Genomic DNA, 25,974 nt, shown 5'->3' with positions numbered 1-25,974 from the left:
TTGCAGCCCATTACCACCTAGTGCTACTTCCATTCCCCCAGTGGAATCATTGTCCATTGCCTCTTCAAGTACTTTACTTTATATTACATTTGTTGCAGTGTATTAAAATGCTTGCACCCTAGGAGATGTGAAAATGTAGCTATAAACCTTTGAACTTTGAGAGGGAAGTTGGGGAGTCCTTTTGCATGCAGATGGTGGAAGAAGAAAAGGTCATTGTCAAAGTGAATTAGGGCACATTGAGTCCAACGCCAAAATTCAACATTCCTCCTTTCAGACCTGATGCCACTTTCATCTCTAATTCACACCTTTGAAATGCAAAAGTCTGAAATATGTTCTGCAGAACTAGCAGGCATCTGTAAATGTGTACTTGACCTTCTTCATAGCAGCCTTTTTTCTTCTCTCCAACATGCACTTATCAGATGCTAAGCTGGGGAGTTTTCTTCCATACTAAATTTCCTAAAGTTTGATCACTGTCCTCTATATCTCATGAAGCATTTGAAAATGCATTAAAATGTATCAGCATCTTTAGGGGCACCTGCATGGCTGAGTCGGTTAAACAGCTGACTCTTGATTTCTGCTCAGTCATGATCTCGGTGTCCTGGGATCTAGCCTCATGTTGGGTTCTGTGCTCAAGAGGGAGTCTGCATGAGATTCTTTCTCTCCATCTCCCTCTACTCTCATCCCCTCCCCCTACTCACTCTCTCCCTCTCTCTAATAAATAAATACATCTAAAAAATGAAATAAAATAAAATAAAATGCATCAGCATCTTTCAAGATAATCACTCAAGCCTCACAGCAGCCTTATCCTTTCAGGCTGTAAACTGTTCAAGTAGGGATGAAGTCCCGCGCTTTCTTCCTCTGCTCGCCCCACACTCACCATACAGCCCCCAGCACAAGCAGGCACTCTGCGGGCCATTTTAGCAGGAGCTGAGAATGCACTCCTCTGCTCTCCTTTCTCTTCAGATCCGCCTGCCTGCAGACAGGATAGATTCCTAGGGGTTGGCTATGTCCTTGCACGAAGAGGCCATCCACTGGCAGTGATCGGGTAAGTAAGTATGTCCAATTCTAAGAGTCAGGATAGAAGCCCACTGCTGCCAAAACCTAAGTCATATTCTCCAGTGTGGCCTTTCCCACTATATTTGGATTTTCATCTTCCTGGGTCCTGTGACTGTCTCTCTGTCAATTCAGAACTTTGTTGAAGAGATAGCTGTGGACTTCTCCAACTCTGAAGTGTCAATCATGAGCCCATCATGGTACTAATTCAGTGCATTTGCTCACTGAATGTTTATAAAAGTTCTTACAACTCACAAACAGGGAGAAGGTACATCAAGGACTTAAGGAAAAAACTTGCCAGAGTTAAATAGTTCATTAGTGGCAGAGCCGAGTGTTCCATCCAGTGCTGCTTGAGTGGAAACCCCGTATCATTTCGACACCCATCGAAGACCTTTTAATTATCCCTGACTCCAGCCCATTTCTCCACTTGTGTTTCTTGGTGAACCAGGATACCTATCCCAAATGTGTTGGAAGAAAGTCTCCGCTGGGGATCACTTCTAGAGACTGCCTTTCAACACTATGTTCTTTCCATGGCACTACTAGGCAGGACCTGTAGAGAGGCAACTGGACTCTGGGCTCTCCTCCAGCTTTTTTTCGTTCGGTGGGTAATCTCAGATTCAGTCTCTGGGTAATCTACCGTCGCCTCTTTACTTTCGCTTCATCACCAAGGACCTGTGTTACATCACGGTGCTTCCTACTCCTGTGAGAAGCAGCAGATTCTGATGGGAAAGAAGCCCTTGCAAGCAGCAGAGTGATCTTCCACAGTCCGTGACTACGACCAGGTTTGTGAGTTTCTTTTCCATTCATTTATTTATTATGTCCTTGTAAAAAATATGTTGGGCCTATGTAATAGAAAATGTTCTGTAAGTGCAAATTTAAAATAATAACATGGGAAGGGCTAAATGTTTGTGTCCCCTCAAAATGTGTATGTTGAAATTCTAACCCTCGATGTTAGGGCATTAGGAGTTGGGGCCTTTGGGGGGTAATTAGGAGATGAGGGCAGAGCTTTTATGAAGGAGGTAATTGCCCTTATAAAAGGAACCTCAGAGAGCTCTTTTGCCCTCATTGTGCCCTGGCAGGACACGAAGAGAAGTCAGCAAGCAGCCTGCAACAAGAGAGAGAAACTGCCTCACTAGAACTCTGATCAGTCTGATCTCAGATCTCCAGCCTCCACAACGGTGAGAAATAAATTTCTGTTGTTAACAAGCCAAGCAGTCTATGATACATTATTATAGCAGTCTGAACAGACTAAAATATAGTCTGAGCAAGCACCTTTCACAATTGTCTCTATGCCTTTTCTTAAATTAAAATGGAATCTGAATATAATTTCCAGATCTCTTCAGAACCCTGACCTGCCAAAGGCAGATAAAATTCTTGATGTCTTTTTCAGAAAAACAGGAGGCAGAGTTAAGGTTTGGGGTAGCTGTCCCTCTCTTGGCTTAAAAGGCACATCACTAGACTGGTTTGGAGGGAAATCAGATACTGCGTTCCTTCCCTTTGAGGATACACCTTGAAGCTGCTGGTTGTATTCCATAATACAAAAAACAGACTGCAGATTATAAGAATCTAGAGTAGGAGAAATAGTCCAGATCTCTCTGCCGGATGAGACTTTTACCAGCCATGTGGAAACACTTTAGGTTGCTCAATCACTGCAGCACTGAAATATTTTAAAATTCCGAGCCATGTGTTGCCACATACTAAACACAGTTTCAGCAAACCATCCGCTGTGGCTTTCTCATGGAATCAGTCTATGGATTGTCAGAGGTTCCGGATTTGCAAACCAGAAAGAGCAGCACTTCATCAGGTCTTTGAGAAGGCCCCCAGGGAAGGGAGGCATTCCTGCTTTCTTTTTTCCTGTCTATGTAAACTCCCAAAACACTTATTTCAGTCACCTGGATAATAAGTTATTGCTGTGAGTTTCTTCTACATTACATTTAATGAGAATCACATAGGTTGTTGGAAGAGTTTGAGAAGAGGTAGAGGACCAGAGCAAAGCAGAACAATGGGGGCGGGACCTCCTTGGGGATGGTCCCCACTCAGAGGGAGAATGGCTATTGTGTTTCTGGTCTAAGAAAGCAGATTTTCATAATAGAGCGAATATTTTCTTTTTATTTAGGGCTGAATGCCAATGCTGTCATAGATGCTTTAAAAGTTTTATTTTTTTGCATACTCAGTTCCCTCTTCCTAAAATGCTGTTCCTCTCCATATCTACCCTGTTAGTTTCTTATCTGTGATCATTAGCTCGAATGTCACCTCATAGAAACATTCATTCCATGGCACATATCTTTCCCCTGTGCTCTCTGGTGTCTTGTGTCAACCTCTATCAGGTAAGAATTATAGCTGATAGTGCACTTGTAGACTCCAGCTCAAGGGAATCGCTCTGTATTATTAATTTCTGTGCCCCCAAGAGCCAGCACAGTACCTGGAAAAGAGTAGTCACCCAGGAAGTATTAGTTGAATAAATTGGTGGATGGATGAATGATCATAATTGAAGTTATTACCTGCATGTGTATTTCTGCTGTATGATCCAAATCCGTAACAGCTTTATCCAACTTACTCAAATTTCTCAGTATCACAATCATAATAGACATGACATCTAGAGTTTGCCAAATCCTCATGAAATCTGGGGTCAGAACAATGGACCATGTTGGAAATAGTGGGTCAAATCATCACCTCTTTACCTGCCTAATAAAATTAAGTTTTGAATAAACTTCTCCTCGGTTCTGATACTATATTTATAGGATTTTTATTATTTTGAAATTTAGCATATATAAAAATAGTATATGTAATGTTTTTGTATGATTTAAGGGATGATAGTTGTTATTAAAAGATAATAATAATATAAATACTCATGAACCTCCTATCTAGCTTAGGAAATAATGGACTGTGGTCTTCATCAACTTGGATATGAAATTCAAACATTTGGCTCTGTCTTAATTATAATCACAATTTATGAAAAGTTTATATTTTATTTAGTGAACATGATTAACATTAGCAAAACCATAAACAATCATTTAAGACTATTATCGAGACCTAGACAGCTAATGTAATGCTCTTGTCAACTCTGTGATATCCACTGTATTTCGTGCTTTATTTCCTTGCTTCCGTGGTGTGTGGATTGCTCCCAGGTCTGTGTGTGAGTGTGTGAGTGTGTGTGTGTGTGTGTGTGTGTGTGTGTTTCTTAACCACCCATGTAGCCTTTTGCCTGAACCCTACACCTGCAAGTATCTAACTGTCTGATGGACATTTATATCTGTAGACACCACGGGTCCTCAAACTCAATGTAACTAAAACCACATTCCTTAGATTCTCTCAGGACCTCCCATAACCTAATCTTCCTTCTCCATATCCTGGTTGGGTCACTGACTCTCCCACACTACACATTCGGAGTATCATGAATTTCTCCCTCTCTTTTCAAAAATGCAATGCGTCACAAAATCCTTTTTTCCTCATGGCTTCTTTTGTTCGTGAAATCCTGCACACAATTTTTAGGATGATGTTTTTAAAGAACTTTCTAGCCAATAACTCCTCAGGTTAAGCAATAAACAGACCACAAATTTTGATGGATCTCTGTGGCCTATGATCTAAAGAGATCAAGGTGACAACTCAGGAGCCATCATGAGGGAACCCCGGTGAATTAAGGTGTGGCTTTCTGACCTCAGACAGAGATCATAGACTGTTTATTTGGGTTTAGCCATCCCAGAAAACAGAGAGGCAGAATAGCTGTCGTTCAGGGGGAGAAGGACTAATGGCTGGTCGGGACCACAGACTTGAGGAAAAGCAGTGCCCAGGATCCCTTGGGCCACCCCCCTCATGTTCTATCAGAGCATACATGTTGCCATCATATCGTTCCTCTTTCTTCTAGAATATGTAGTCTTAATTTCACCCAAAATATCCAGAACTTTCTCCTCATTCAAATTTAGCAAAGACCTGTAAGGACTGGTTATTCATTTTGTATACTCGGTACAGAATAAACTCTGCAAAGAAGTCAATGCATCTTCCTTGAAGAGGTTTGCATGAAAGAATTTTTTATTTATGATTACATGATTGAACCAAACCTGCCCCAACCAATCTCATCATTCCCCCAAAGGTAAAAACACCTCTAACGGCTTCTCGGACCTGTAGAGTGTTAGACAGTTTACTGGGAGGTTTCATATGCATCAGCTGCATATATTCCTCTAAAGAAAGAAGGGCACTTACGATTATGCTGTTTAATGGAGTTTGCAAAAGAAAATGGAGGTTTCCAGTCTTCCGCTGTTTTGGGAGGTGCTACATTGCTAATACCCAAGAAAGACCAGATGAGAAGCCAGATGTCTGGACTTTGCAGTGCCCTTGATTCGATCATGCTATGTTTTATTTTTTGTTGTTGTTTCGTTTCTCTAAAGCAATGGATCCTGTTGTCTTTGCCTCATACTTTATTCAAGACAGAAATGTTTGTTTGAAAGGGTTATGGTTTATAAAAACCTGGGTTAAAGTCACGCTCTTTTGATATATTTGCTGTATGACACTGGGTGGTTTATTTACCATCACTGAACTTCAATTTCTCATCTGTGAAAGAGCAGTGTTACAATCAGCATCCTGATGCTGTGGTGAGGATCACACAGGTCACTATGAGGACACTTGGAAACATCATGTGTATTACCTATGCTGGGGATTGCCAACATGATGGCAACTCCCAACCAGGGTGTCCATACGAGGTCATCACGCAGCTTGTCCCTAAGGCCTAGATTCCTGCTTTCCATTTGGGCCATATACCGTGAAATTCAGTGCCCTTGAAGGGCTTTCCATGTGATACCTCCCCAGGTGTGCCTTATTCCATAGTTCACAATTAGACTTAAGCCTTACTGAAGGACTACGTTATTAGATATTGTTAGAAGCCAACCACCTAAATGGTATTAAATTACAAGTATAATTCAGTTGGATTCAACGAATATTCACTGAGCACCAGATATCATGTGTATAAAGAGAAATAAAGCAGGGTTTCTGCTTTCAAGAGTACAGTGTATATGTAGTCAGGAAGATAAATGTAAATAATTGTGTAACAGTGTGTGACAAATACTATACACACACACACACACACACACACACACACACACACATACACCAAGGGCTGTAAGGACACAGAGGAGGGAAGTGTAAATGGCTCTGCTTGGTCAGAGGACAGGTTTCAGGAAAGCCACACAGAAGAGATGCGTTGGATCAGGACCCCAGAAAAAGAGAGGAGGTTCCCTGGGTAGGAAAAAAATTGGGAAACAAAATATTATAGGCAGAGAGAACACCACCTAAAATATCAACCAAGGTGTTTTGGTTGGAATCTCACTTCTTACTCCCTATTTCACCTTGGGTAAATTACTAGACCCATCATCTACTTTTCTTATTTGTGAGCTGATTCTAATAATGTCTACCAAGAAGGTCTTAATATAGATGAAATGATACTGTGAATTTTCACCAGTTTAATGCTTGGTACACAGAACTAACTCCATAAATGTCACGTATCAATGAGCAGATGCGTGGCTTCTTCATGGAACACAAAGAACGTGATGGCAGCAGTGTGGTTTGGCATTTTACTGAAGGTCTCTGGGGTTAAAATCCCCTGGAGACTCCCAGTGTGGATGCTTGGCTGAATGTTGAAGACTGGGAGAGCAGCGGTTATGAGCAGGTTTTGTTGTGGGTTTGCTTCTCATTCAAACTGCTAAACTACATCATTGGGGTACACCTCTACCTTCTTTCCTGGGGACTATTCCCTGTTCATGTCACTGAGGACTTTGTTGGGCTTCTCAGAGCTGAGGTCCCTGGCCTCACTTGGTATGGCGGCCATGACTTTCTCAGCACAGCAACGCATCCGCTCTGCCACGGTGCACGTGGCCAGCCCGACAGCAGCATAGCTGGAAATGCTCTCCCAGTAATGACCACCGTCCACCCTGGGTTAATGTTTTACGTGATTGAGGTTATATTAGTGAAGCCGAATTCCAAGACCATTGAATTATGCACAACAGTTTCCAAAGATGGTGGTCCAAACTTCTGTGCTGGGGACTTTCCGCTTTCCCCCGACCCATGGGCACCTCCACAGGGTTGTACCCCTGACCTGGGAAATACTTCTCCAGGATACAACGTGTGAAGTCGGTACCTCCCACCAGGCACCTGATGGAAGACAAGTCAACTGCTCGCGCTCACTGGGCAGCTGTCTTCAAATTTAAGCCCTCCTGAGCAGCAAAAGGGGCCACAGAGAGAAGGTCCCGAATCCATGGTGTTAACTCACCATTAATAGTGCTGCCTTCAGACTACCACGCTGTGGACTGGCCCTCTGGTTTGTGGTTTTGTTTTTTAACTCCCAGCTCAGGTTGGGAGCAATAAGTTTAGCCACCTGAAACAACAACTTTTGCCTAATCTAGAGTGATCTATTTCCTCAGCGAAGATTGCTTTTTGCGCTATTTTTATTTTTAAAGGGAGTTAACATTTAACATGCATGTTAGCTGGTTCCTGGCTGCCTGAATAGGTCTGTTTGTTTGGGCATGTCCGGCTGCCAGGCTGCTGAGCCCTGCTTTCCTCAAGGTTCAGGAAGCTCTAAATATTAATGAGGGCCAAAGACCTGTGCATTTGGCAACTCCTTCCCCACCATGCACTCCATTAAACACAATTTCCGAAGGCATTTCATAACTTAGAAACCTGCCCGGGAAAAGCACAGCACCACTACAATTCTGCATGATGGTAATTTCTAAAATGTCATGTATGCAGAAGGAACTGGTGATCTGACAGATGTTCGGTCAGTGGTTTACACTGCGCAGCTCAGAGCACTTGGATAGATGAGTGGTTCTCCGAGTGCGGTCTCCAGGTCAGTGGCATCAGCATTGCCTGGGAAATCTGTTAGAAATGCAAATTTCTGGGCTCTACCGCTGCCAATCTGCTGAGTCAGAAACTCATCAGAAATCCTGGGGCGGGGCCCAGCCATGTGGTGATTGCATAGCAACATGCAAATACTGCCTTCCTATCTGTGGGACCAGAGTTGCTCGTGCAAGGGACATACAAGTGTCCTTTGGGAAGTTTAGGATTGGGGTGCGGGCAGCCCTCTCTATTCCATTCCCAGTTCTTCCATTGATTAGATTCTTACCTTAGTAACATTCCTGAGCCTCACTTTGCTCATTCGTAAAATGGTGTCAGTGATACGATGTGCTCTGTTTAACTACTTGAGTTGTGATATTGTTAATAAAAAATAACGAAGTTTTTTTATTCTAAATAATAAAATAAATACTGGTAAAGTGCCTTGAAACCCTGAGAGTGTTTCACGTAGTTAACACTTATGTCAGCACCTTGGTGCCAGGATTCCCCTAGTTAATCAGCCTCACCAGCTATACTGGGACATCTGAGACACAGGACACGGAGTCCAATCAAAGTGCAATATTACTGTGTCCTATCGAAGATGACAAGAAACACTCATTGCAGGTTTCTATTAGATGGAAAAATGAAGAGGGTGTTCAGTGGAACCCAAAGAGACTTAGAGAGATGAAGTAGACAAGCAGAGGAACAGCAGGTACCTCTTGGAGGCAAGAGAGCAGGGTGTGTTCACCAGTGCAGAGCTGAGTGTATCTGGAGCAGAGAGTGTGCATGAGTGTGTTTAAATACCTGTGTGTGTGTGTGTGTGTGTGTGTGTGTGAGCACATGACTGAAAGATGACAGAGGGAGACAGGGTAGTGTGGGAGAGAAGGGATGGAGAGAGGGAGGAAAGTAGGGACAGAGAGAGAAAGAGAAAAACAGAGATGGAGTGAGGGGCACCTGGGTGGCTCAGCTGGTTCAGCATTGGACTCTTGATTCCAGCTCAGGTCATGATCTCATGGTTGTGAGATCGAGCTCCACGTCGGGCTCTGTGTTGGGCGTGGAGTCTGCTTGAGATTCTCTTTCTCCCTCTCCCTCTGCCCCTCCTTCCCCCCAAAAAAGAAACAGAGATGGAGAGAGACTGAAGCAGATACTGAGAGAGACAGAGAATGTCAGACAAAGAGAGATAAGAAAGAGGAAGGGGGCAGAAGGGAAAGGAGACTATAACAAGGAAGAAGCATCTCTATGGCATCTTAACAGTGTTTGCCCAATTATCAGTAGCAACCCCTATTTGTACTTATCTATGCTCCCCTCAGTCCTCACACCCAGTCTGCGAGGTTGACCCAGGAGGAAACGGAGGCCCAGAGGACACAGTTTCTTCTCTCACCCATACGAGCATGAGAAGAAGCTGAGGCAGAAGCCCGAGGAATGGCCACCGGAGCCGGGGCCCAGCACAGGGCATCTGATGCTCCTGGCTCTGCTCTGAGGACTCCACGTCAGCCTTTGTACAGTTGAAGAAGGATGGGTGAGGGCACCAGCTGGAGTGCAAGCAGGGCTGGCCCAGGCCAGCTCTGTGCGTATGCATGCCATAGGCCACCTGCAGCGCTTACTGAAATGATAACAGTTAAGCTATTTAAATTAAAAACCCTCTGTTTTTCCCATCACCCTGAATATATAACACTTTTTGCCCTATTTCCCTCCACCCCTTTCCCACAATTGTTTTTCACACAGTGGTAATCGTGATATATATACTATGGTGATATATCTTTTGACCCTTGCTTTTTTTTTTTTCATTATTCCTGCACAATAAACAATTTTACTTGTTGCTATGGTGTTTCCACAATGTTCGTTTTAATAGCTACATAATATTTTATTCAGGGAATGTGCCATAAATTATTGAACCATTTCGGTTGTTTTCTTAGTTAAGTCCCCATTCTGTGATAAAACACTAATGTCAATACACAAAATAACTCATTTCACTTTTACTATGCCTTTTGATACTTTGGCTCTTGTTATTTTCTCTTAGAGTTGGATAGAATTTGGAAGGTAAGAACCCCATTTTTAATAGGATGCTCATGGTTATCTTAAGACATTCCACAAACATTCCGGATGCTGTGATCTTCTATTTATATCCATCTAGTCAAACACACCAGCACCCGTCTCCCCTTTTATGGAGTTTTGTGCACGTTGGCTGTCCTCCTTCACCTTCTCCTTTCTCATTCTGCACTGGTTTAGTCTGGGGGGGGGTCTGACAGCCCTCCTTAAAACACACACACACACACACACACACACACACACACACACACACAACTTGCTTCTTGTGTTTTGTTTTTCATCCAAAAAGGAAACAAGCTAGGTTGCCACGGCGTTCCTTCTCTCTCCCTCACTATGCCTTTTTTTCTCCTTGCCATAATAATTTCCTAGCTCATCCATTTCTCTTTAAATTCAGTACTTGACTTCATCCCTCACTTGAGTATTCTCTTCAGGAGTGTTCCCTACTATTCAATTCTCATTATCAATGGGTTTGAGGACACCTGGGAGCCCCTGTCAGGAATCAGGTCATCAGACCAGCATGGAAGGTAAGCAAGTGCCCAACATTGGAGGCTCCCTTCCTTACTTTGGCCACTATTAAATGAGCCACGTAGACCCCTCCATTTCACCCTCTCTTTTAGAGACACACATGTATATATGAAATACAGTACCCTCACTTCTAACTTCCTTTAATTTTACTATCAATAATGTTACCTTTTCAGGTTCCTGGTTTTGTTATTTTCTTACTGGATGTTGTGTATTTTGCAGGCTGAATCTTAAAAAAAAGAAAGATAAATGAGTCAATTTCTGCTTGAGTGAATACACAAAGATTTGAAAGTTAAAAAAAAAAATAATGGAAAGACATTCCCTGATGCGGTGACTCAGATAAAGTTGACTTCCAAAGCCATTTCAGCCAAAGGCCAGTCATTATTAATTATACCCAAACCCTCGTCCATGGCAGACTGGTTGGAAGTCCCACTTTTGATACTCCCTGGAAAAGGGACTGCCCTGGTGAGGGTTGGATAGTCCGGTTCCTCGGACCACTGCTGAAAATCTATCCTAAATGCCAACTGCACGCTGAATGTGCACTGAATATGAACTGAGGTGCTTGCCATGCCTTCTTATTGGAAGAGGAGAGATGGAGAATTGAGGGCATCTTCTTTCTTTTGGGGCAGCAGAGCCTGGCTAGCTATGTACCAAACCCATTTCTTTTTTTTTTTTTCCCTGAACACACAACAAGGAGACATTTCCAACTTTCTTTGAAGTTAGGCCATGTGACTGAATTCTGGCCAGTGGGCTGTGTGCAGAGGTGGTAAGGGCTGCTTCCATCCTGGTCCATGGAAGGCTACTACCTACATATGCTTTCTTGTACTCTTCCTTTTGTTTTCCAGCTTCACACAGATGGATCTGGTCATTGTTTTGGAAAGCACGTATTGAAGATAGCAGAGCCACACCATGGGAACACACCAGGTCCCAGAAAGTCTGCGCTGCTAATGAGGAACATAAATTTGGGGATTTATGTGAGCAAAAAAATAGATTTCCATCACGTTGCTGCTCATACTTTTTTTTCACTTGTTTGTGACATATGGAGCTACTCTAACAAAATACACCACCAACCCAGTAACTGAACTGAGTCTCTTCATGAATTCTAAGTCATTTATTATCATTGTTGTTCAAATCCAGCCTGTTGGTGTGAGGGCCAAGTAAATGCCTTTCAGAATCTGAAGTGCATAATTTTGGTCACTTATTTCGGGTTCTGCTGAGGATCCTGCACCATTATTTTTTCTAATGAATGATTTCATAAGCATTATTATATAAAGTAAAGAGAAAAGGTCTCTAGAGTTTTCAATGCCTCTCCATCTTCCCAGGAGCTCTATATAATAATCATTTAAAATATAAAACAATCTAATAAAATGACATGAAGATTTCCATGAACTCAAGGAACCAATGAGAACAGACTTTGTATATAATATTTGCAGGCAGATGAATGCTTGTCGGAGTCAGAACAATGCCCTTTAATTAATTTATTGTACTGACCAGGCATCCTATTTTCTTTTGTGTTTCACTGCTTCTCCCTGACAAGTTCAACCGAAGCGCTTTTCGTTTTTTAAGTAATAAGTCTGGCTCTTAAAAATGTGTATTTCTAGCTCGACACAGCATGACTTTCTCATTTGCTGTGTATGAATGGAGTAGTTGATTTTCTTTGGAATCACTATATAAATCCTCATATTTTGCTTGTGCCAGTGGTGTGCATGCACACACACGCTCACAGAGTATCTGTGCTGGGGAATTCTGTGAATGTGAAGGTTTTCCCCTCACCTTTGAAGGTTTTCCTCCCCAGTTGATGGGGGTCGATGAGGTGCACCTTTTTTTAGGGTTATCAGCCTCCAAAAGATGCAGGAAGAGGAGAGCCAGTGAATTTGTGGGTGTTAAGCTGTTGGATATTCTGGATGCAGATTTTTAAAAAATTTACAGTTTAATAAAACCCAGCTGACACCAAGTCTTATGTTTATGAGATATGAGTCAACAATGACATGCCCTTAAGCTATTCCAATGAAAGGAAAGTTTCTAAGGCAAGCAGCCATTGGTTTTGTGGGAAGCTGAGCCAAGCATGTTCCTCGAGCCTGTGGGGTGGATTCTTTCCTCATTTCAGGGAGACTAAGAAATCTTCAGAGTGAGTTCCAAGGCAGATTTTTTCCCTGTTAGAAAGTGCAGTCAGAGACCAATTTGGTCTGTCCGTATCGTTCTGACCCTCCTCGCTGTCAAAGCCAAGGACTTTGCTGTGAACGGTCATCTTGAGGGTGAAGCAAGCTCAGGGATCGGTGGGCCTTTGTCTAGGTGTTGTTTACGTATTTGAAGCTTTTGAAAGTCTTTCCTAAAAGAGGTCTTGTGTAATGAAGGAAGATGGCTTTGCAAAAGCAAAGATGTTTCCTTGTGCCACCATTCAATTCCTGGCAGGGATGTTTGTCCTCCTCAGACTCCTCCTACTATGCCATCAAAGGTGACGCCACAGTCCCCACATGGCCTCATGACATATCAGGTTGGAAATACCCGTGCGTTTAAGAAGCACAGGAAATAGTAAACTCTCTTCATCTTCTCCAAATAAGCTGAGCATTTCCCTGGAGGGAAAGTATTGTACATATTCGCCTTGAGGAAGAGAATACACCCTCTATAAATTAAAACCTCTTATTTTAGTTTTTAAAATTTCTTATTTTCATTAGGAACTGAGAATAAAGCCAACTTCTCCTTGGACCTGAAAATACAGAGTGACAGACACATCCCAGACATACAGTTGATGAACATTTGAGTAGGATTTCTTTGCAAAAGTTTATCTGTGGACGGGAGGTACACAGCTTGACTCAGTTGTAAAATACTTTTTTGTCATGATTAGATATGGCCTTATATTAACAGCCTAACCTATACTAGACACAATATGATTCAGGGGTTAAAACATATCATCAATGATCATGGTTAGAACCAAGGAATTTCAATGGTAAGGCTACTTTTAGGAAAGCTCTTTCCAAGTATATGTATAATATATTATTTGGAATTCATATTTAATGAATTCTATTATTCAGAGGGCCAGCTTCCAGCAAAGTCAATTATATACAAAATATAACTTAAGACAAAGAGGTTTGAAAGAGAAAGAGAGAAGATGAAGACAGAGATGAAGAAGAGGAAGAAGAAGAGGAGCAGGAAAGGGAGGGAGGGAGGGAGGGGGAGAAGCAGAGAGGTGCAGGGGGAAGGAGGGGAGACAGAGGGAAGGAGAGAGGGAAGGAGAGAGGTCTGCTTCTGACAGGGGTGTCAGCTGCAATAACACTGTTGTACTTTACTCCACTAGAGCTGATCTTGTCCTTCTTGACCTGACTCTAGGAATGATTACGTTATACCTAGACCTTGGGACACAGTCACCGGAGGTGAACTTGGCTACTTCCTGCATTCATTTGCTCCATGATGTACACCAAATATATCCTCCTCAGCCCTGAGCACTAAATTGTAAACATAAGACTGACAAATAAGAGTTTGTCCAGAGAAAAATGACTAGTATATTAAGCCTTGTGAGGCCAGAAAACCACCTCTAATGAGAGAACAACATGGAGAGAAAAAGAAATACTTAGCTGAAGACAGAAAACTCAGTGGAGACCCTAATTCTGTTCTCAAGTGTAGAGTGGCTATAAAGAAAGAAAAACTGTTGACTCACTCTGGGTGAGCTTCATTAGGCAGGCAATTTGAACAGGGAGATTTCAGCTCACTGGGATTATGACTCAGTAATCCAAGATGAAATGATCTGTCCTATACATTCCTTATCACGGGATCAACAAGAGATCCTCGGTAATCCTGACAAGGAAACTGTGGGTGAAGTTCGCAGCGGATGTGTGCCATCACATGTTTCTATGTTCCTTTTCTGCTCCAAACTTCTGTGGTTTTTTGTTTCTGTTTGCTTAAGACAACTCTACCGAATTGATGGAAAAAGGCCAAGCTTTAGAGGCAGAAATATACTTTATGCCAAGAAAGGCCTATCAATAGGTTTGCTGTCATGTTAGACTTCACATGATGAAAGCAAGAATAAGAGCTCCCTATTCCTGTTAGTTCTTGATATTGGCTTGATGTTGTCCAAGTTCCTCTACGTACACAGCTAACCTATCCCAGGCATTGGAGGTTTACCCCGCCCCCCACAGCGATGTCCTTAAAAGAAGATTTAGTAGCATCTGAGCAGAAAAATATAATTCTCCATATCTCATCATCTAAAGTGCTACATACAGGGGCGCCGGGGTGGCTCAGTCGGTTGAGTGCCTGACTCTTGATTTTGGCTCAGGTCATGATCACAGGGTCATGAGTTGGAGCCCTTCAGAGTCTGCATGAGATTCTCTCTCACCCTCTCCCTCTGCCTCTCCCCATCACTCTCTCTCTAAATAAATAAATAAAATCTTTATAAAAAATTAAGTGCTATGTACAACTCACAATACGTTTCCCGCTTAAACTTTACAAAAACCATACCCAGTTGTTACCATCCCCTTTCTACAAGTGAGAAACTGAGGGAAATTGGAGCTTGTCTACCTATAGTATTTTAACATGGCAAATATTTTGGAATGGAGAAGAAGAAAGGTTTTTTGTTTCAATTATGTTAATTCACCAAGCCCATGGAGTACCTATTCTGTGTCACTTGTTTAGTAGGTCCTATAGAGAATTTATAAATGTGCAGTTGGTGTAACTGCAAGAAAATTACTTGAAAAGCAAAACTAAAATAAGAACACCTCCTAGGGGACATGATAGAGAAAGGTGTATCTTTATATGCAATAATTTTGTTTGTGTTATCTACGCATTTAGGACTTTATTCCTCAGTAAATCATTTGTAATAAAGCAAAGTTTTATTTTTGAATTCCTCAAAATGTTTGAAGGTTTCATAATACCATCAAAAATATAAAATCTTAGAGATAAAGCTGGTAAAAGATGTGCAATCCTTGTATGCTGAAAATGACAAAGCATTGCTGAGAGAAAGTAAGGAAGATTTAAATGAATGGAGCAATATACCACGTTCAACTACTGGAAGACTCAAAGTTACGAAGCATATTCGATCAAGTTAAGCTGTATCTTCTGCATGGTCCTGATAAAAATCAAGTCAGGGTTTTTCTAGAAATTGACAAGCTGGTTCTATGACCCACGCAGAAATACACAAATCACTCTGACAGTAAGAGGTAAAGGCAGGACTGTGGGCATTGGAAGTTCAGTCCATTTTTTTTTTTTTTTAATCTATGTATTCCCAAACCCAGTACGGTGCCTGCCTCCCAGAAAGAAAATAATCAGTAAGCGTTTCATGAATGAATCCATGTTTTTGCTTTGTTGTTGTTCTTGTTTTCCTAAATAAGCTAGATTAGATGGTGATACACTGGATTCAGTTAACATCTTCTCTCTGACAATTTCATAGTGTGTGAATACACAGTAGAAACACAGAGGGGGAGATTCTTGTCAAGACATGTAGAAGTGTGTTATTGGTGATCGGGAAAAGTGCAGTCAAATGGTTCTTCTAGAAATATTCCATTTCAGAGGAAAGACGGCCTGCTCAGAGGGACTGCATTACTACAAAAACCGAAAGCTGTATTTTGGTCACAACTTGAATTTTCGGTGTCCTAATGAACTCAATGCCCTCATTCCAGTGAATACTTCCCCTGGCCAAGATCTGATCAAAACCTTCCAGCCACCCATATTCATGTGTTTTTCTCAACCTGGGTCTCTCCCAGGGACACTGTCTGACACTCTCCAGTGGTCATGGAGGCTTTCCTGGCCCTTCAGATCCCTTTATTACAGCTTGTCTTCTGGTTTTAGCTCTGACCCTAGAAATAGCACCTAAAGACAAAGCAATTCTCCATTAGTGTCTTCTGACTCTTATCACTTGTGTCATAACTTTTGGATAGCTATGCTCCAGTATTCCTCCTCATCAATTGTTTAAAAGGAAAATGTGAATTTAGATTATTGTTTTGTTTTACTGGAAGGAGCCTAATGACTAGAGTTTGAACGATGTTTTGCAATGTCTGTTTCCTATTAATTCTGGGATGTGCTTTTGAATATATATCCATCCATCCATCTTGACACCAATAAAATTTAGAAGCATCTTACAACTGCAGTTGCCCAGACCCATATTGTTATATTCACTCTGGCAAAAGTTGGTTAATATTCTGGTAGCATGACAAGAAAATGGAACTCTTTTGATGTTTCAGCCAACAACCATTTAAAGACCGTTTAAGGAATGAACATGAATCCTGGTTGTTGTCTGAAAAGATTTTATTGACACCTTTTGGTAATATCAAATATCTGCCAGGATTAGAAGTTACAGAATGGATGTAAGTGGCTTGGATATAAGTTTTGAAACAATAGTGGAAAGTTCTTGTTGGCACAGAGGACAATATTGTGTGAGAAAAAAAAAAAAGGACATCAGTAAGTAGTTGAAAATTGTTTCAGACACGTGATTATGAGTAGGAAGTAATTTTAGTAGCCCTTAACCAATTAACTTTACTTATATTTTCCTTTTTATGTTTGCATAAGTGGTATAAGATTAAAAATAATATCTCACATGTCTAAAGAACATTTTCAATAAATATAAAATATAAATTTTCTGTGATAAAAAGCTATATGCCATCATTGAATCACCAAAAAATAAGTAAGTGTTCCCTGGATTCTTTGAAATCACTAATTTGAAATACCAATTCTTTGAAATACCAATTCTTTGGCATTAAGATTTGAAAAGTTGAAAAAATATTTTAACACAAAATTTCTGTAGCCTTTATCCTATATAAGTCCCTACACTAGGCCTGGGGAAAGTACAGACAGGTTGTGTAAACCAAATAAAAAGCAACTTACAAAGAAGTGAGACTGTAAATAAATACTTTTAATAGCATTAAAATGATAAGGGCTTTGCAAAGGGTCATCTAACTATGTACTGTGAAGAGTTCAAAGATAAGAAGGATGATGTCCAGCCTAAACTGAAGATAAGCCTTAAAGATTGTCATGTAAGCTCAGTGCAACTTACACGTAGGATTTTCACAGACATGGATGGTGGCAGACCTATCACAGGGGAAAAGAGATCACCTTTAGAGGTGTGCTTGGTAAATGACAAAGAGTCTAGGCTATAACTTATGGTCTGCAGAGGAAGTAGAGGGCCATGAGGCAGGCACAGAGCAAGGCGCTAGCTCATAGATGGTCTCAAATCCACGGCACTTGGAATTCATTGTAGGATCAATTAGAAACCATGGAACGTATTTACACAGTAAGTACGTCTGATCACATATCCTCAAAGAAGCGGATCCTGGTATCGCTTGTAGGGTACATTTGTGTTGGGATCAGGGGCAGGGAGGGAGGAGCTAAGGAACACAATGGAAGAATAGAAGAGATGGAAGAGAAAGTCAAGTTAAAACTTTCCCTGAGAGATCTTTGTTTTGAAATGGTTTACAGATAGTCCCCTGACAGTACCTGCAAGCGCCAATCAGTGGTGTCATCACATCCTACATGACTGAAGGAACGTCCTCATGGTGAGTCCATACTCACTGTTATAATTTGCATTCTTCATTCAAAAGAGTTACCACCTTTGAGATATGAACTAATTTCTCTAATTATATTGTGGGCTCAGACCACTGCAATGAATGGCAGGTGAAATCAGGGAACTATCAGGGTTTGTGGAGTGAGGAGATTGTTAACAGCACCCTTGACTATGGTGGTCATCAGTGGAGAGAAGAAACTGAATATATAGTCCCCACAATACTAGATCTCAAACTAGCTGAGTTATGAATCTTAAGCTTGAGAAAGAAAACTAGCAGGATGGAAAACACACACACTCACACACACATGCACACGCATACACACTCATGCATAGACACATACGCACATACATACACGCACACAGGCTTATGGATGTGAAAAATATGAAAACGCAAAACACTTTTTCTATGTTTTTTAAGGTGAAGCAATGAAGAGTGTTAGAAAGAGCGTACAATCTTTTTCTCAGCTACATTTGAGTTCAGTCCTGATCGTGTGACTCTAGGCAAGTGATTTAATGAGCATGTCTGAGCCCTAGTTTGTTTATAGTTATATTGCAAGTCTGTCACTCTTACTTACAGTTATTTTTTGGGAAGGAAATTTTCCTCACAGCAGAGGCTTAAGCTTGGCCCAGGTGCCCTGACATGCACAGGGCACTCTGTTCATCAGAGACTTTTCAACAAATACCTTGAAGTCAACCTGTCATAGGAGAGTGAGGTCAGCAAGGTCAGTGAGCACCTAGTGTTTTGGTGAAGTGAAACAGAGCGGTTCCTCGATGGATGAATCTGGCCTCAACACAAGTAGTATATGTTTGACCTGAGGCCAGTCATTTGCTTTCTCTGACCCTCCGATCATTTTTCTGTCAAAGAATCACGTTAAGATTGCTAACAGAATTCAATCAGTTTATGGTGTCTGCACATGGTAGGTACTCAACCCCGGTCTCTGTTTGGCCAGACAGATATCCCTGCCACTGTAGGGACATTTCACTTTTGACCTCTGTTGTAAGCTGGTTCTCACACTTTCCCTCAGCACTTCTGGCATGTTCCGATGTTATCTCACTCAGCAGAGATAGTTCCTGCGAGCTGACCTTCATCTTCAACCGTCAGGTTTTTTTGAAAAATTATCCTTCAGAACGTAGCAGTTCATTTAAACCAAGTCCAGACAGAAGAGACACCACCCACCCAGCCGTATGTAGTGTGAGGCTTGGTTGTATCTCTTGATTTAGAGAGGTTCCTTGCTGACAATTTGTGGAATTTGACTGGTAGGAGCATGAAGAAGGAAGAAAAAGAAACACACACACACACACACACACACACACAAACACAAACACACTGCATCCTCATCTGTTAAGAGTACATCTTCCAGAGAACAAATTGAATGTTCTGTCTTACAATCAATTAAAGCCCATTTAAGCGCTCCTAATGAATGTCCTATGCCATGGTGCTTGAACACTTTCTAGTAAAAGTGATGGATTCAGTTAAACCTCAAGCCAGATTTTGGGACCACGTCTTCATGCTGAAGGGCTCTGGAGAAACAGCATTCCAGGCCTGTCCACCTGCATGAATCTGATTGAGATCAGATTTTAAATCTTGTTTCTGGTTTTCTTCTTTTCAGTATTGGTGCTGTCCGGTGTCCCCTTCCCTCCCCAGTGCTTCTTGTCAGCACCCCAGCTGACTCTGAGGATTAGCTGTGCATCCTCCACTGAGGCTCTACTTGTTGAAAACAAGTGGTGCCAAATGCAGATGCTTTGGATAGAGATTTGCTTGTTGTGGATCTGGACCACGTGCACACCCTCCGGCGTCTGTGAATAGGATGCCATATTCCAGTGGTTAAAACAACAAGGTCTAATGTTTCCATTCATTTCAATCAGCAAACCATGAAGAGTATGTACTGGGAATCAGACTCTGTGCTAGTCTCTGAGGTGGGGCAGGATGATAGGCACAATGGTGATGATGTGCAATCCTTGCCCTGGAGGAGATTATATTTCAAGTCCTGTGCCTGGTGCTGGGGGTCCTATAGCAGCCCTACACTCCCGAAGCTTACAGCATAGTGAGTACAGGGGCCACCGACGAAGCAAGTATGATGAGTGCTGTGGTAGGTGAGGCACTCAAGGATGAGGACTTTGTAGCAAGTTGGGGAGATATTCTAAGGTAGCCCAGGCTGCAGACAGTGGTGGCCTGAGCAGGTTGGTGGTTTCCAGGGCACGAGAAAGGAAGTAGATAAGAGCAATAGTTAGGAGGGAGAGACAAAGGGTTTTGCGAGTCACTATATGTAGGGGCTGAGGTTAAAGAAAACCTGTAGGCATGAGGAGCCAACCTCAGATAGTTGTCGCCATGAATGAAACAGAAATGCAAAGCAGTCTTATGGCCTCACCATGTGGTTTAGGGACAGCCTCAAACCAAGCGGTGTGGTAAATGCCGTGTTGTCTCAGAATATATGGTATTCCTCCTGGTGACACCAGGGAAGGTTCCAGCTGCTGGAGCCGTTGGCCGCAGTAGTGGCAGAATCAGGACTTCTCTGTAGGAGCATGGGTAACTCTCTTCATGGGACCATCTGTGCAGATGTGTTTGTCCCTGGGATTTGGCCCACGGGCACTGAAGTTAACTTTAGAGTTATAGGCAATAAGGAGGGCACATGGTGTGATGAGCACTGGGTGTTATATGCAACTAGTGAATGATTGAACATTATATCAAAAACTAATGATGTACTGTATGTTGGCTAATCGATTTTAAATTAAAAAAATAAAAGAGTTATCCTCAGAACTGTGGATCCAGGATGATGATAGCCTTGGTACAGAAATACCCTTATCAGAGCTAGACATAGGCACAAATGAGAACATATGAGGATCTTGACATGCCTTTGGGGGACGGGGTTGGCATCTAGATATTCAGGACTTGAAGAACTGGATGCCAGGTCTAGTTCTTGCTAACCCACTATTTTACCTTCTTGGTTGAGAATATGCCCTTCCTAGCTTCATTTTCCCCTCTGTAAACTGAAAGTTTGGACCAAATAACATCAGGGAACCTCTACCAATCTGATAGTCTGTGTTTTTGTTTTATAATTAGCAGATGACAGGAAGATGCTGTTTATTGTCACAGGCCTGACTCTGACGGCTGTATTTGTGTACTTCTCTTGGAGGCATTTGTGAATGCATTCACGGGGATACTCTAGAATGCCAACTCAGTGATAGCCAAAGAATAGAGCCTGTTGAGAAATTAATCATTAGCAGTTGTGATTTCTGAGCTTAGAGAGAAACACTGGCTGGGGCAAGGTGGTCGGAATTAAACCCTCAAGAATGAAGTGGCTAATATTTATTTATTATTTTTTTAATTTGGGAAGTAACCACACATTCTGAACCAAAATTAGGGACACAGTATTTCATAATGAGGCAAATATTTATTATTTGGACTATTCTTTAAAAATCTGGAATGCATTATTTACATTTCCAAAGTTGATAAAGTTGTAATAAGAACTTAGTCTGGGCAAGGCCATCTTTTAAGTGCTCTGATAGTTTTCTGTAATCCATACAGCACACATCGTTTCCAGTAAACAGCCAAGGAAACAGAGTCACAGAGATGCTGTGACCTGCCTCTGGTCCCACAGTTACTTCCTATCAGAACTGGTACGTGAAGCCAGGCCAGTTGAAACCGAAGCCTACCGTATTTCTTCCCCAAGGTTCAGAAGCAGCACTAGAGGTCCTGATATAAACTCTCCTTATTCTCCATTTAAGAATTCTCAGTATTGGGGTGCCTGGCTGACTCAGTCCGAAAAGCATGTGACTCTTGATCTCAAGGTCGTGAGTTTGAACCCCACGTTGGGTGTAGAGATTACTCAAATAAACTTAAAAAAAAAAAGAATTCTCAGTATCTGCAAAAAACAATTCCATAAACAAAACCAACCAACCAAGAAGAAATGGAAAAAGAAGCCTTGGCTAATGCAGGGATCTCAAAAGCAACAAAGGCACACGTCTCTTGCTGGAATCAAGCTGGAATACTCAAGTGTCAGGCAGCTGTGGTTCTCCCCAGGAAGGGGTCTGTGAAGACGACCCAGAGGCAGGTGTGGTCCTGAGGCAGCTGTGTAGACAAGGCCCCAGGGGGACTCGGTTCTGATGCATTTGGTCAATAGCGATGATCTCTCTGGGTAATTAAAACCAAAGCAACCTCTTTCCTCATAGCTAGTGTGAAGGGCTGCACTAATCTGAAGCTGGATCTGGTTGTTATACTCTGTGCAGCCTCACCAACTTCATCCTTAAAAAGGGGATGATACAGGACAGTTCCAGATATTGGATGAAAATTAGTAAGCAAACCACATTGCTTAATGCACTCATGCTAGCTGCTATTGTTTGGATTTAAATACTATTTTCAGTATCCAAGAAAGACTAAGGGTGAGTAGAAGGTCGTTGAACCAAGACTCTCCAAAACAGGTAATCATGGAGCTGGGACTTAAAGGTGTCTCGTGTGAAGGTGGTGGGGGTTGCACCAGCCCCCAGTGCTTCTTTCCCCACCAAGGGTATCCACCACAATGCACTTCTATATGCCCGGATCCATGCACCTGCACATTCTAACACATCATATTCAATTTGGAAAACCGGAGTCTGGACCAAACACGGCAATGACGGGCGGGGGTGGGATGTGTGTGTGTGTGTGTGTGTGTGTGTGTGTGTGTGTGTGTGGCAGGGAAGGATAGCAAGAATGACCTATTGAAATCAGCATCAAATATGAAGAACAAATGACACGTGTGATTTGGACAAGTAGTTTAAACTCTCTGAATTACAGGGTTCCCACCTGTAGAGCAGGGGTAATGAAGGTAGAAATTTATAAACGTTGGGAATTATTACAGCCTCTAGTCAGAGAATTATTTGTAGTATGTATGGAAAAATCAGCTTCTCATTGACTAACGTCATAGTTCTCTCAAACACAAAGATAGCAATGTAACATGCTTCTCTGCTAAGACATATGAAAACAGCAGACAAAAAGTGCATTATAAGTTCCCAGGCATTGGACTGTAACTCACACCTACAGATAGTTTATTTTGTGCGTATCTCTTTAATTCTAAGGTGGACTCTAAGTTTCCTCTTTGTTCAGCCCTTTCCTGTAGGGTCCAGGGATTGGTTGTATGCATACTTCCTCCTGGCTCTTGTAATGAGTGTCTAGTACACCAGCCTCCTTATGAAGGTTAAACTAAGGTTGAGGGAAACTGGGTCCTTGAACTTAGAGAGCTAAAATTTCCTGACCCTTAAGCTGATGAACTATATTCTAAAGTGGTTGGAAACCAAGCTGTGTGCAGAGAAGAGCCAGAGTGCCCATATAGAGATTTTTTCTTTTCCCCCAAACATAAAAAAAAGTCCTATTTCTCTGCTGAATTTTGATACCAGATCTTATGGTTGATATTAAGAAAGTGACATTCACTTACACTTTTGACATGCGCTGCCCAGTGTGGGAGCCACCAGCTGTACGTTTACTTAATTTAAGGTTAAATACAATTAGACATTCAGTTCCTGAGTCACAGAGGCCACAATTCAAGGGCTCCATCCACACATGTGACTGGTAGTTGCCACATTGGATAGTGCAAATTTAGAACATTTTCATCACTGCGGAGAGTTCTTTTGGAGAGCGCTGATCTAGGCTAAAACATGAAGTCATAAAAAAATCATGAAGAGAGGAATTTTTAAAAGGAATGATATCATTTCTGTAAGAGACATTTCCCCCTTTTAAGCCAATCTATTTTATCTCACCTGTAAAACAGCACCGTGAAGGACATTGGGCCTGGACTTCGGCCCCAAACTTTCTCACCAATAAATCTTAGGCAAGGTGGGAGTTTGAGAGAATGTTCCCAGATCTGAAGACTGGTGGTACTCACCCCCTTTCTTCTCCCTTTCCTCTAAAGTCACGTTTTGGGGAAATAGTACATGACATCTGGCCTCTGGAAATTCCTCACCTGGCTCATAAATTCACTGATGACTCAGTGAGCTTGAGAACATAAAGTCTTCCAAGATCAGACTCATGGTTTCCTTTCAGGCTTGTTTAGCCTTTCGTTGCAAAACCAATGCATCTGCTAACCACAAGGACATGGTTGGTGCATCCTGGAGACAGAAAAGCTTAGTGTCATTGCTCTTGAGATGTGGCTGTGGACCAGAAGTCACAGTCAATGTGGGAGGATGCTTTTGTGGCTTCTGAAGAGTGTTCTTCCTGCAGAAAGCACTGAGTCTTCCCACCAGATCATTCTTCTACATCTACTTGGCCAATAGTCAGAAGCAGACTTTTTTTTTCTTTTTAGAAGCAGACTTTCTTGAAATTGGTACAATATGTAATTATCAATGATTTAAAAGACACCATGAAGACCTCTGCCAAAAGAAGTCACCTTTTTCTGCCGTACTGGAATGCCACAAATTTGCCACTCCATTAACTCGGGTTATTGAAAAGTCTTGGATTCATGTAACCCACAAACATGTTCTCTTGTAGGGCAGTGTAATTTGAACCTCTTCAAAATAAGAAGTCCCTGCTGGGAATTCAATAAAACAAGGCTCCTTTGGACTTAAATTGCACAGGCATCATATCCTCATGTCCTTCAGCCTGGTGGGCTCCGATGGAGGCACCACTTCCAGATGTCCCCCCAGCATTTTTGAGGAGTATTCTAGTGCATGTGCTGCGCTGTCGTTCATTGTCTATTGTTGGCCTCCTTTAGTAGATTATGAAAACTCCTTGAAGGCACTGACTTCATACAAATCTCTAAATATGTAAGCTCAGGACTTGACATTAAATGACTACTTTGAAATGGCTTAGGGAAAATGAGAGAGGAAGAGGGAGTGCAAGAGAGAAAACAAACTATGGGTGGATCAGTTAATGTTCTCAGTTAATTTCCCAAGATACAAATTTTCACTTATTTTTTTTAAGTCAAGAGGGAAGCAGGAACAGATGGGTCAATGATCCATAAGCAAGTTTGGAAAACCAGCGTTTGAATTTTAGCTCAGCCCCTCCTCCCATAGTGCCATAAGGCAAGAATTTGAAATTATTTATGTGCCATTCAAATTTTTGCTGTCTGGGTACAAATCAGGAATTCAAACTTATCTCCTATCATTTTTCCACTATCATATCTAAAGCATCGTCTGAGATAAAGTTCTCATTAGTATCTGGTCCTTGTGACGGGTACTTCTGTCTACATGTGCTCATTGGGAATCAAAAATACCTTCAACAAATGCCTTAAAAATTGCTTCCACCTTGAAACCCTCCCCAGGCACCATTATTTTCCTTCTGCCTGTATTACCATTACTCTCTGTGCCCACATTTATTACAGTGCTCGCCAAACTCATTTTTAATTACCGATCTTTCTAGTTTCTCTACTAGGCAGTAGGGGATTTTTTTTTTTTTCCTAGCACAAATTCTGTTTTATGTATTTCTAGATCTTCTGTGGAGCCTGGATCTCTGAATGCATGAAGAATCCTCCCCACCTTCCCACTTCAGACCCACAAAGGACCGTGAAATGAATGACAAAGACCCCACATCTCAGCAGCTTTACATATGAAAGTTTTCTTCTGGGGATACCCGGGTGGCTCAGTGGGTTAAGCGTCTGTCTTAGGCTCAGATCACGATCCCAGGATCCTGGGATCGAGTCCTGTATCGGGCTCCTTGCTCAGCAGGGAGCCTGCTTCTCCCTCTGCTTGCTGCTCCCCCTGATTATACTCTCTCTCTCTTTTTCTCTCTCTCATTCTGACAAATAAATTTTAAAAATCTTTAAAAAAAGGTTTTCTTCTGGTAGCAATGTGAATGCAATACTGGCAAAAAACAATACTTAGTCTCCAGTCCCTTGTAAGACAAATGGAGACCGTAATTTCTGCATTGCTCTCTTCATAGGATTAGTGTGAAGATTAAGATAAGGTTTTGTCAGGTGTAACATTCTTCATAAATGCTGACTAATCTTATTATTGCCTTTATGTCATAGAAGTTGTCAGAGGACTGGAAATTATTTCAGAGCAATTATATTCCACCTTGAGAGACCAGTCTGGAAAGGGTAGATCCTACCCCTGCTGTGTTAGAAACACTTCCTTCTATTTTA

The 25,974-nt window shown here is 41.9% G+C and overlaps 1 long non-coding RNA gene across 1 annotated transcript; it reads left to right on the top strand.

The window, feature by feature from the left end:
* Positions 1 to 1,764: 1,764 nt before the first annotated feature.
* Positions 1,765 to 17,918, top strand: LOC112820579 (uncharacterized). Its single transcript, XR_003207199.1, has 4 exons — positions 1,765 to 1,835; positions 2,133 to 2,231; positions 11,286 to 11,414; positions 17,842 to 17,918. It is a non-coding gene; the product is annotated as an uncharacterized lncRNA (long non-coding RNA).
* The last annotated feature ends 8,056 nt before the right edge of the window (positions 17,919 to 25,974 follow it).

The sequence above is a fragment of the Callorhinus ursinus genome, unplaced genomic scaffold, assembly GCF_003265705.2.
Source record: "Callorhinus ursinus isolate GAN/ISIS: 27379988/994484 unplaced genomic scaffold, GSC_fseal_2.0 scaffold10, whole genome shotgun sequence".
In the NCBI taxonomy this organism is placed as follows: Eukaryota; Metazoa; Chordata; class Mammalia; order Carnivora; family Otariidae; genus Callorhinus; species Callorhinus ursinus.
The sequence above is the reverse complement of the archived record's forward strand: the minus strand, read 5'-3'. Positions and strand labels throughout refer to the sequence as shown.